The sequence below is a fragment of the Xylocopa sonorina genome, chromosome 10 (assembly GCF_050948175.1).
Source record: "Xylocopa sonorina isolate GNS202 chromosome 10, iyXylSono1_principal, whole genome shotgun sequence".
Taxonomy (NCBI): Eukaryota; Metazoa; Arthropoda; class Insecta; order Hymenoptera; family Apidae; genus Xylocopa; species Xylocopa sonorina.
Window position 1 is genome coordinate 7,770,045 of NC_135202.1, and position 11,409 is coordinate 7,781,453.

An 11,409-nucleotide genomic window follows, 5' to 3' on the forward strand; every position below is an offset into this window, starting at 1 on the left:
AACACATATAGCGTTTACGTAATTATAAGTGGATAGAAATGATAAATGTGATTCCATGGATTCCACAAAACCTCAAGACCTCGCTTCTAAAGAAAATAATTTAAAAAATACTTTACATAGAATTCTGTCATATGTTACGACTTTCAATGGGGTTTTAAGCTTTTTCAGAGACGAAGCTGCAAACGCATTGCATACAATAATCACAGTATATCCTTCAGTGACGTTATTCGCTAAAATAGTCTATAGAAGTAATAACCATAAAATACAGCGCTCTATATATCACAATTGAACTTTATACTTTCCACAGCTATCGATATATTAGTTTTCATTTTGTTTAATAATCTGACTGAAAACTACGTTTAAATTCGTATCTCTTCCTTTCTTTTTTTTTTTTTTTTTTTGGTAGTTTATTCCTCGCTGTGGAAATGTCCCGCTCGCACTTATTTATCGCAGAGGAGCTCTGTGTGCACGCGTGTGTACCACCGGGTAGACTTTACATTCCGCGCACGTACGCGCTAAAACCATTGACATCCGAAACATATTTACGGTCGATAATCCTCATAGCCAGAAAGAAATATGGATGCCAATGACGGGCCGCGAAAAAAGTACTCCCCCGCAGATATATGATAATGGGTATAATCCTTCGATATCTTATCCTTTATGGGTGTTATTCATTTATAAGCGCTTTTGGATCACGTTCAATTCCCACCTCACCCTGCTATTCTTCCGCGAAGCCAACATTGCCAGCATCCTTCGATGCGAAACCATTGGCCCGGCTTTACTTCTTTCCCATTTTTCATTAACACAATCAAGCTAGTCGTACGCGAAGAAACAATGGCTCCTTCGCCCCTCTGGCCCCCCAAAGCACGGCCGGTCTTCCACGGTGGAGAAAAAAACCTATAGATTATCCGAGGGGAGGCGATTGTGGTTTGTTGGCGTTTGTCCACCCCTTCGCGTACTTTTCGAAGACCGCAACGTGTAACTTCTATATCCCCGCTGCTCGCATAAACTTCGTTAGCTCGCGATACTTTCGATTAGATTCTAGACTTCTTTGAATTTGTCTCCTCTTTTTCAGACTGTCCTTACTGCTTTTAGTTCTACGCGAAATATTTTCTGTTGATCGATTCTCGATTGGGATCACTTAAAGCTTGCCGTACGAGGCTGGAGAGTTTGCAATTATTATTTTTCAGAATGTAATACTAACATTTTTACATCGATCTATTATAATTTAAGAACCAGGCAACCTTTTTTTCTTGCCAAGCAATTTATCTGATCGTATAAATTCGCGGTGCACATATTTTTTGCGGATGTCCAGAATATTCGTATGCTCTCGATAACAAAAGTACCATAAACCGATGGTTTCCAGAAGCTGAGTCACAGCTATCGGCGCACGGTACCCTGGATTCGGCGTGCAAGCCAAGGAACGCTTGCTTAGCGGAAATCCTGCACGACTGCCAAACTTCCGTCCGCCTAGGACACGAGTCACCGGAAGAACAAGGGCGCCTTCTTTCTCCCGACTGATCGCGCTAAGGCCACGATGCTGGGGCTAAGTAAGACAACCAATTAGAACCGTCGTAACGAGAAGATTGCGAGGAGTAAATAAACTAGTACTCTGAATACTTTATTAAAACTCCTTTTGAGATCATTTAAACGCCTTGGTTACCAAGAGCGGTACTTCGATAAATAATTGCACTCGTACTTAAAACTCTTATTATTAAACAACACTAAGAGTTACTTTATCTTTCTTTAACGTTTACATTAAAAATTAGTCTGCTGCAATATCTCAGGTGAGAGACTCTTAGTTAGTATTTCAATTTAATTCGTTAATTTTAAATCCATCTTATTTTATATGTATCTGTGTTTAAGGAAGACATCTTGAACAAACGAAACATAGATATCCACAAGATATTCTCTCGTTCTTCCGCGACTGGCATGCTTTATTATAATAGTCGATCCTCGAGAAGATGTTCCGGGGCAACGCATCGCGAGACGGTGGGCGAGGGTAATCGGGGTAGCTTTAATTATCCCGTGGCCTCGTAACGTGCAATTAATTCCGAATGCGGTTTAGTTTAACGAACGAAGAGCAAACAATGTATTACCCTCGAAGCCGTCTGGCTGCAGGCGGTTATGTTGAATCGAAGAAGAGAGGGATCGAATACGGGAAGAGGGGTCCTTTAGGCCACTTTGCCCGAATAGCACGAATCCGGAAGATAGTTGCGCACCCCTAGAAACGCTACTCTTCGTTACCCCTGTCGTCGCCCCATCGCGCTCTTTGCATCCCACCCGCGCCTATACTCTATCGCCTCTGAACGTTAAGGTTAATGCTCTGTGAATTTGTGATTGCCTCTAATGCAAATCCAAGGTTTTAGCGGGAGCACGGCCTGCGAGCCTGCCATTGCGAGCAAATTTCGAGAAATCAACGAATCCCTTTCCTCCTCCGCGGTTTCCCTTTTAAACGTGCCCGCGCATAATTTTATTGTACCCGCGCGCGGTTCCAGCCAGCGTTAATAAATGCTTGATTATGTTCCCGGGTAAACGCGTGTAAACGGTGTGAATTTAAGCGGGACTTTGCTCGTCCCCTTTTTATGATCACGATTTATTGAATATTCTCTTAATTATTTGTACGAGAGAGTTTCTCGTTACTTTCATGTCTTTAAATAGGTCTCAGGTCTAATAGAAATTTTGTTCGATACTAAAATTCCTTTATACTTATATTTACATATAACTGTCCTAAATTTTCCCTGAAATTTGCAAGTAATACATATCACTGTTACCAAGAAAACTGCCCTACATCGCAATCCTCCATGCCTCCTGAATAAACGACCCTGTTCTCTCTTGTTCGTTCGCAGTCTATGATCTTATGATTGCTTCCGACACAAATCCGGGGTTTTACCGCGAGCGAGTTTAAGCTTCTTAGAGCCAAGCTCTCAATAAGTGAACACGCCTTCGTACAGCGTGCACAAACGCGTACACGAAGCCGCACTTACGATACAGTTAAAAAGTATTCACCACCTAACATCCCCAATCCCCTTCGACGCTCTCATTTCAATCGACCAGAGTCAAACACTTCCGTCACGTTCGAGCGTGATCCCTCACCTCCTCCATCCCCTGTCCAGGCAATGAAATTAAGATATAGCGCTAATAATCGTAACGCGGCGCATGCACCAGCGAAACGCGAACCCCTCGTCGCACCCCTGACCCCATCCACGATCCTCGATCGCTCGAGACCCAATGAGCTCCTCTCCTCGATGCTCGTACGAGGTGAAATGTCCGCGAGAATCACCCTTTTGGAAACCGTGGACCAGGGGAATAGGATGATCAACGCGGACGTAAACGGAGGGTGCGCTGGAGGGGTGGGCGTTAGCCGGAAGGACGCTGAGAAAAATACTATTCGAGTGAAACACACCGTGGAAGGTGAAGAAGGAAGGAAACGGAGGACAGGACCGAGGCTCGCGAAGGTAAGGGGGTGGAAGAAAGAAAAATTGAGAGGAGGAAAGGGCGAGAGTGGGCGAGAGACAGAGGGACGGTTAGAGGGAGAGAAGAGAGCAGTTCGCGCGAAGCGAATGACTGCGATTCGTCCAATTATCGGTTGGCACCAAAAGTGCTGGGTCTGGCTCGCCTGCCAAATGGGAAATAGCCGGCGAACTGCAGAGGCAAGCTATAGCCCGGCTATGGTCCTACGGACTCTGTGTGCGCGCGGAAACCCTCGGCCCTGTACCTTCTCTGCCCTCTCGCGCCGCGCTACGATATGAACTGGCAGAGTATAGAGGACCACCCTCGTACGATGTAAACGGCAGTCGGCGAAAGATAATTTTACCTTCTACGATCCGCTAGTGTTCCCTTCTTCCGGTGTCTTCTCTCCTATGGACTCCGGGGCTTCGTTAAGGATCGGCGAACGAGCGGCCCGGCCAGATCGGGGCTCGTATCGTTTCACTGCGCTCCGTGTCGAGCGACGAACGACACGTGCAATTGGAAATTACTCAACCAGTGTATTTTTCAACTTGGAAATTTATTTGCTGGGATTGTTAAACATTTTTCAACTGTGCCACTCTGCGAGGCATCTGTGAATTTTTGTTAGGAAATTTTTGAGCGACGTAGGTGTGTGTCAATGATTTCTTTGGAGAAAGTTTTGACCCGTGTTGGGAACAATTTATTGTTGGTTTGTGTGTCATTTTAGATCGCTCGAAAATGAGTTTGGTATTGAAGTAAATCGGAACGAGAGAAGGAGGATAAAATTGATGTATTGTATGCGCGATAATTTGGCCTAAATGTTTCAAACGTGCGAAGCGAGGCGTAGCTCTCGTTTTGCGATAGTGTTTTTTCAAATTGTATTTTACAACAGCCAAACTTGTCGACAACCACGTCTACTGTTTACTGGGGGGTGTCACGTGCGCGCGCGAGTTGCATGAAAATTCCCGATGTAATTTCGGGAAAACGCATTGTTAGGGTGGTAATATTCGGTATAAAGGGACGAAAATGTACAGCGCAAATGATACGAGCGAAAATTAAACGTTCCCATTCGCGAACGCTCGCTGGCGGTAATCAGACTTTTAATTTTAAAGTTAATTATACGTAAATTAATTTACATATGCTTGCATCCGTGCTGCGTCTGCCTTCCCGAAATATTAATATCCGTGAAAATACTGCTTCAAAATTTAAATGCCTTTGAGCCAAATACGTTTACATTATTCACGTGTTGATTCCCATAGATTTTAATTTTCAATTTGTTGTTCCGCTTCTATCGCTGTACATAATTGCGCAGAGCACCGCGAACGTTCGCTCGTGTAATAATCATTGCTCGAAACAGGAAACTGCCTCCGCGACGAGAACGTTTTACACGCGCGACATCATTGTCGTTTTCTTCTGCACGAGGGGTCGAAGGGGGTGGACGACGATGTCGGACGGTGAATCGTAAAACTTTTCGCCGATCAATCGTTTTCCTCCTTGTTCTTTGTCCTTCCACCGTTCTTGTGTGACATAATGCGCGCTGAGAAAGGTAAATGACGTCATTAACGAGGCTAAAGCGCTGACGCGCCGAGTATAACCCCAACCGTTGACCCACAATTTACCCGTCCGGTTTCTCCACCCTTCAAGATCGATGCGTCGATTTCCGATACCCCGTACCACCACCATAAAGTTCGACGGGACTCTGCTGGGCATTCTACGCGACAAAGGAGCCAAAGGAACCTTCATTACACGCTATATTTCTATTTTTGCGAAAGCCAATTGTTGTGCCTTAGAAAACTATTCTCCATCTTTGATGAAACGCTAAAGAATTGTAATTAATTTCTATTCCATACGTTAAAAAATCCTTTCAATTATTACAAACTCAAGTGCGATGTTATATTTGAAAATCGAGCGTAGCGATGGAGAAAAGTGTCTTTAATTTGTTTTACTTTCTCTCTCGCTTTGGAAGTTAGCCCAGCATATAAAGAACAATCTGAGAACAAAACATCTGATCACCTTCTGTCTCGTTAAACAATCAGTTTTGTTCGAGCGGTGACTCGTGAGGAGCAAGGATTTCGCCTACGTGCGACGGCGAGCGAACGATAAGCCTCGACGTCCCCGTGGGCGATAACCAGCGGAAAATATTGTCCGCGCCATTCGTGAAATCCGATTATAATGTAGGGCCTGGTATCAATTTGTCGGCGCACGGGCAGGCAAGACGATCATCTTGTATAATTTAATGAGGTGAGCCGCAGTTATGTTCCTATATGATTCGGCGCTGCGTGAAATGGCCGGTGCTCCTGTATAGACTGGGAATGGTAATTGGTGAGGTAGGTATGCAGATACACACCACATGCATTCTGGATAGAGGGGCGCGACACTAATATACTCGCTCGTGTTAGCGATCGTGTCCCCAGGATTTGATTGTCCATGTTGCCTGGAGAATTATCGAGTTCACCGGATTCTGCTGTAGCATTTACGAGCGGAAGTGCGCGTCACGATTCAGAAACACCCGACTCATTGTCTGACATAGGAGATAGGCTGCGTATGATCGTTTCCTGCCGGTTCTGTGCCGCGTAGAATCCACCGATAAGCCCCTATGGTTTATGCATGACGAATCGTCGTTTTGTAATAGAAAATAATCGCGTTCGATTAAAGCAGAGTTCATGCGATTTTCTGACAGAGTATTTTGTTATATTGTAAATGATAAATATTCTGAAATAATAATCGGATTGGTGTTATTTGGGTAATGGTTGGATTAAGCCGTGCCATGAATTTTTAAGACACAAATCTATTGCGTGAAAGATCGTTGAACATGCTCCACAACCCGAACATTTGCTTCGCATGTCGGCAATTGCACGTTGGGGGTAAAAGACACTAATCAAAACTCGCTGATCGCTACAATGCTCCAAAAGATATCCAACAAAGTAACATTGTTCGAGCGATATTTTCTAAACAATACGTATCGCGAATCTGTCTCAAAGTACGTACAAATTAAATTGTTAACTACGAGCCTAGCTTGTTTCTCATGAAATTGAACGATTTCCCCATATTCTTAGAACGCACTTAATAGAGACGTGCAAAATTCGAACACGAGAATGTCGTTTCTGAAATATAAAATAAACAAAAGCCTAATATCATTTCTCTCCCCGTTGGCAGATAAATTTCCACGAGAGACTTTTTGTTCCCGATTGTCCAACGGTGGTTGATGGACAGGGCGCCAGCGCCAATATCAAAATCCATTCGCCCGGATGAACACCGTACACGGTTTTACGAATGACTCCGGTTACGAATGACTGCGGTTGTCGTCGCGGGCCGCCCCGCCAATAAAAATACTTTCAAGGAGATGAAATTGATATAAAGGGCAGAATGTGACAGTGATACCGTGAAACACGCATTACGTCCCATCCAGCAATCCCGTGCGCCGTTCCAGCGACATCGCTCGTCGCCATGTTGGACAGCTTTATTCTATCTCGCTGCTGTATGGAAAAGTTTCCACCGTGGCAAGCGAGGCCTCTGCCGCTATCTGCCATCCGGTCTGCCGGTGTTCCCCATTAATCTTAAATAATACCCGGCAAAAGAAGCTATTAATATCTATTTTTCGACGGGGGTTTTGTCGCTCGCGCGACAGTTTACGCTTCGGCGTGCGATACTGTGGCGGTCCTCTGACACTCGCCATTGGAGGAACAACGAGCTCGACCAGTTAACCCCTTATTTGTACATCGACGAGTCTGATTTGCAACGAGACTCTTGAGGACGAAAGAGAAATTTCGAAGCACAGCAAGTACAGAGCTCTGCGCAAAGCAACGCGTTTCGACACCAAACGCCACGACGACTGATAAGCTCGCGGATAATGTTGCGAGAAAAAAAGGTAGAGAAGTAACCAGCAACTTGGAGGAGAGATAGGGGATGGATTGAAAGTTACCCAAGAATTTTGGGGACGAAAGAGAAATTTCGAAGCACAGATGAATGTCACAAGTCACAAGCTCACTCTCGTGATCTTAATCTTGGGGTTAACTGTAATAATACGCGAAGCAAGTAGAGAGTTCTGCGCAAAGCAACGCGTTTCGATACCAAACGCCACGACGACTGATAAGCTCGCGGATAATGTTGCGAGAAAAAAAGGAGGAGAAGTAACCAGCAACTTGGAGGAGAGATAGGGGATGGATTGAAAGTTACCGGGTTGCAGTTACGTTGTTCGACCGCGTATGCACCACCCCCGCGCGAGTTACACACGCGAGGGGCCCCGGTACACAAACACGCGTGCGAGAGGGTGAAGTCTTGTGTTCGATCGGGCGCACGAATACGTGTGCACGCGTCGGTCACGTATTTATGAGCTTCTCCTACGCCGTCTGACTTTAAATCGGGGCTAGGCTGTTTCGAACCGCCGCGGATTAATTCTAAGGCTCGTGAATTCTTTACGGCGCGCAGCCTCGTCGCGGGAATTAACCGCGAGCCGATTTGCAGATCGATGCGTGGTTCTCGTGTTCTTTATTCTGGTCGATCCGATGAAAGCGGACATTTTTCGTTTCGAGTCAAAGCAAAAGCTTCGTGGAAAGTATTTGGAAATATCCTTTAAGGAATGGTACAGTTTTGCACGCGCGTGAATGTGGATACGAGAAGCGTACGTACAAAGTGACAGTCAATTTTGTGATTAATGTAATCACTGAAAATATTCCACGCTTCTAACGACGACATAAGAAATACAGCAGTCGTTACCCTTGTCACGAATGATAAAACGATCGCAATAGCCATCTCGTTATTAATTTTTCTTCACGCGCGGCCATTTCATTCGGTCTTCGTTAATTCCTTCGCGCTCAGACGTTCGAAACGGTAGGGAAAAATCGACGGCTACGCGTTCGCGCATATACGCAATAGTCGAATACTCCTTTTAATTAATTACACCGGGTAACGAAGGGATATTAATCTAACGCGCGTTGCTATGTATCGCCACTAATGCATATACGATCCACTAACTGCGGTATGCATCCAATTAGAACGATAGTTACGCCGATACCATAATTCCCGTATACCGAGCGATGGAACGGGAAGATGCGTTTTAGCTTCTAAAATCGTTTAATAATATCTTCGACGCGGCAATCATACCCGAAGCGAATAATCTATCGCCATCAGTCACGATATAGCTGCGGCGAACGAGCACTTGGAATAATTAATGCAATTTCCAGCGATACCGTGGTGCTGCCGTGGTGGTGGTGGTGGTGCTGATAGTGCGGAGGGGCGAGGGGTTAGCAGGCATGGGTGGTGTCGGCGGTGGCAGTCGGGGGTCGGTGGGCCTTCGGTTAATGTAGTTATAACCGTCGATTAATCATTCCTCCGGTAACTCTCTCGATCTACTTTTAAAATCGATCGACACTCGCGTCGCGCGCGCGCGGTTTTTCCTCACTTCAGGGAATTACATACGTCCTCGTATCAATTTTCATGAAAGGGGCAAAATTATCGCGGGCCTCGAGAATCTGGAATTGAATTCACCGGTGTGCAGGAAGCAATGGCCCGAGGAGGGCCACAGAGCCTCTCCGCTCCACGCCGTGGCTGCCGGCCTCCGAATGATGTATTAGAAGTAACTGCGGCCAATAAAAATCAAGCGCTTTCTTTGGCCCGCGTGATTTGTGGCCGATAAATCAAAAGACCGCATTTCTTACATGCACACCGTTCCACGCTCGGGAATACCACCCCCCTGACTGTGGTCGTGAGCGAGAGAACGCGCGCGCGTGCGACCGCGCGGGGGTGCAAACAGGCAGCCACGGTCTCTTGGCTGTTTCTTTGCGCGCGAACGGTCTACAGCGAGAGAAAGAGAGAGAAGAGGAGAGGAAATAAGGGGTCGACGAGTTTACGAGGTTTTCGAGGGACGAGCTCGTCGTGAGAGGCGTTAGGACACAACGGGATCGTTCTTTCCTGAGAACTGTTTCGAACGTTCTCGCGCGATCACGCTCGATAGTCGCTCGCAATGAATCATTTGATTACCGGGGAACTTATGATTTCTACTCTCAGCGGAAGGCAATTTACAAGATTGGTGGCCTGACGCTATAATGTGATAGCGTCGCTACCGCTCCGGGGGAAACAGCGACCGGTGTTACAATCGGTTAGCGGAGGAACGAGCTGGAAGGGTTGGAAAGAGTGGAAGAGAGAGAGAGAGAGAGAGAGAGAGAAAGGGGTGGAATCGGGAGTTGAACGGGGGTGGCTCGCTGTTTGTGTTTTTAATTTTGCAGGGCCGTTCTGTATGCAGATATCTAGCGTAATTTATCCGGGACGGGGGAGGGAGGGCGTGACGGAGGTGTGTACGTGTGGCGGGTAGCCAGCCCTGCTCGTACACTGTTCACCACTGTCGGCGAGCTTACCGTAGTTACAGCTGCAAACTTTACAGAATCTTCCGCTTTTCCTATCCCTGGCCCATGTTGTTCCTGTTATCCTCCATATTGTTCGACGAATCAATGCTGAATGAATTCAATTCATTTTTATGCACGATCTACATATAAAAGAAATTTTATCTAAATCTGGTTTACAGGGTGTTTATCTTGACGTTTAGAATACCTTCAATGATTTCACTGAAAGTAAGTAGGTTTCTAAGTAAAAAATTATCGCGAGATTGTCCGTTTAACGAAATATTGAAGAAAAGCGACTTGCCGTATGCGAGGCGACCTGCAAGGGGTGCGCAAGGGTTTGATTACAACCTGGTCGAAATAAAAATCGCAATTCTAATGAGATGAAGACCAACACTGATAAAATGGTGTTTGAAGTTTCATTTTTTTACAAAAACAACCTCCTAGTCTGTAGACGCTAGAGAAATCTTCGTATTCCACCCCATACGATTACCCCCTTCCACGTTTCCACAATTTCATTAAAAACAGGGTGCCAACAATGTATTCAACCAACCAAAGCGATCTCGAGTAAAAAGCTGATCGTTCGAGTTACGCCGCGGCGAAATTAGGTGGATAAACAATTAGTGCAAATATTAATCAGTAATGAAACGGAACGGGATCGACGCGGCGGGTAAATTTCGGGATTGTAATTTCGCGGGAACGGTATCGTGTTTGCAAGGAGTTCCTAATGCCTTCCTACTTGCAACGGCAGTTCCGTTCTATCCAAATAAGGACGGCAAATGGTTTTTCCCCGAATTGGCAAAGACGCCAGCGCGGCACAGAGGAACGCTGCCCGTTGCTCCGGCACACTTCGCACGCGGGGCAAGAACTTAATTATCTGTGAAACAATAGCCAGCGAATTATGATTATTACCCGGGTAACCTTGCGAGAGAACCCGTGCGGCGGGGCTGGAGCGGCACAGTCTATCCGTGGTGATAAAAGTTGCGAGCGTAAATAGAGGGATTCAGTTCCGTTCCCCCAAGGTCCCTTCGTGAGCAGAATTGTGAGGCCGCCGATGAACGGTCTCTCCTCGTCCAGCCTTTCCTTCCCTCTTTCTTTCCCGCTTATCTAGCTCCCAAGCGCAGGACAACTTGCAACAGTATCCCATTTTAAACCCAATCTATATTCTTCTCCCCCTGAATCCCATTGTCAAGCAGATTTCCATCTTGGGAGACTTCGAATTGCCTCTTACACCCGGGCCAACCCAGCCAGCCAGCCAGACCTGGCGTCCGTTTCCGTTGTAACGTCACCTACCTCGTCGCGCTTCGAGGGCCGCGATAATTTATTCATACGCGTCGAAGGTGTTGCAAATACCCACCGCCTCGGTTGCATCGAGCGTTGCATCCCCTGTCGCGTGTTCCCGCCGCGCGCGCCCACTCGCGTCGTCTAATCCGATCACTGGTCTTACTTGAAAAGTGAATAAACGCGAGTCGTACGTGCCGCGTCCGTACACCTCTATAATCTTCACGAAAATCCACTTGGGTAACTCTTAACGAGTTTACCGAGCGGCGAACCATCTAAGGAGTTAGAGGGCGGGGTTGGCAGGGGGTTGGGACCTAAGAGTTGTTTACGAAGCCACGAAATC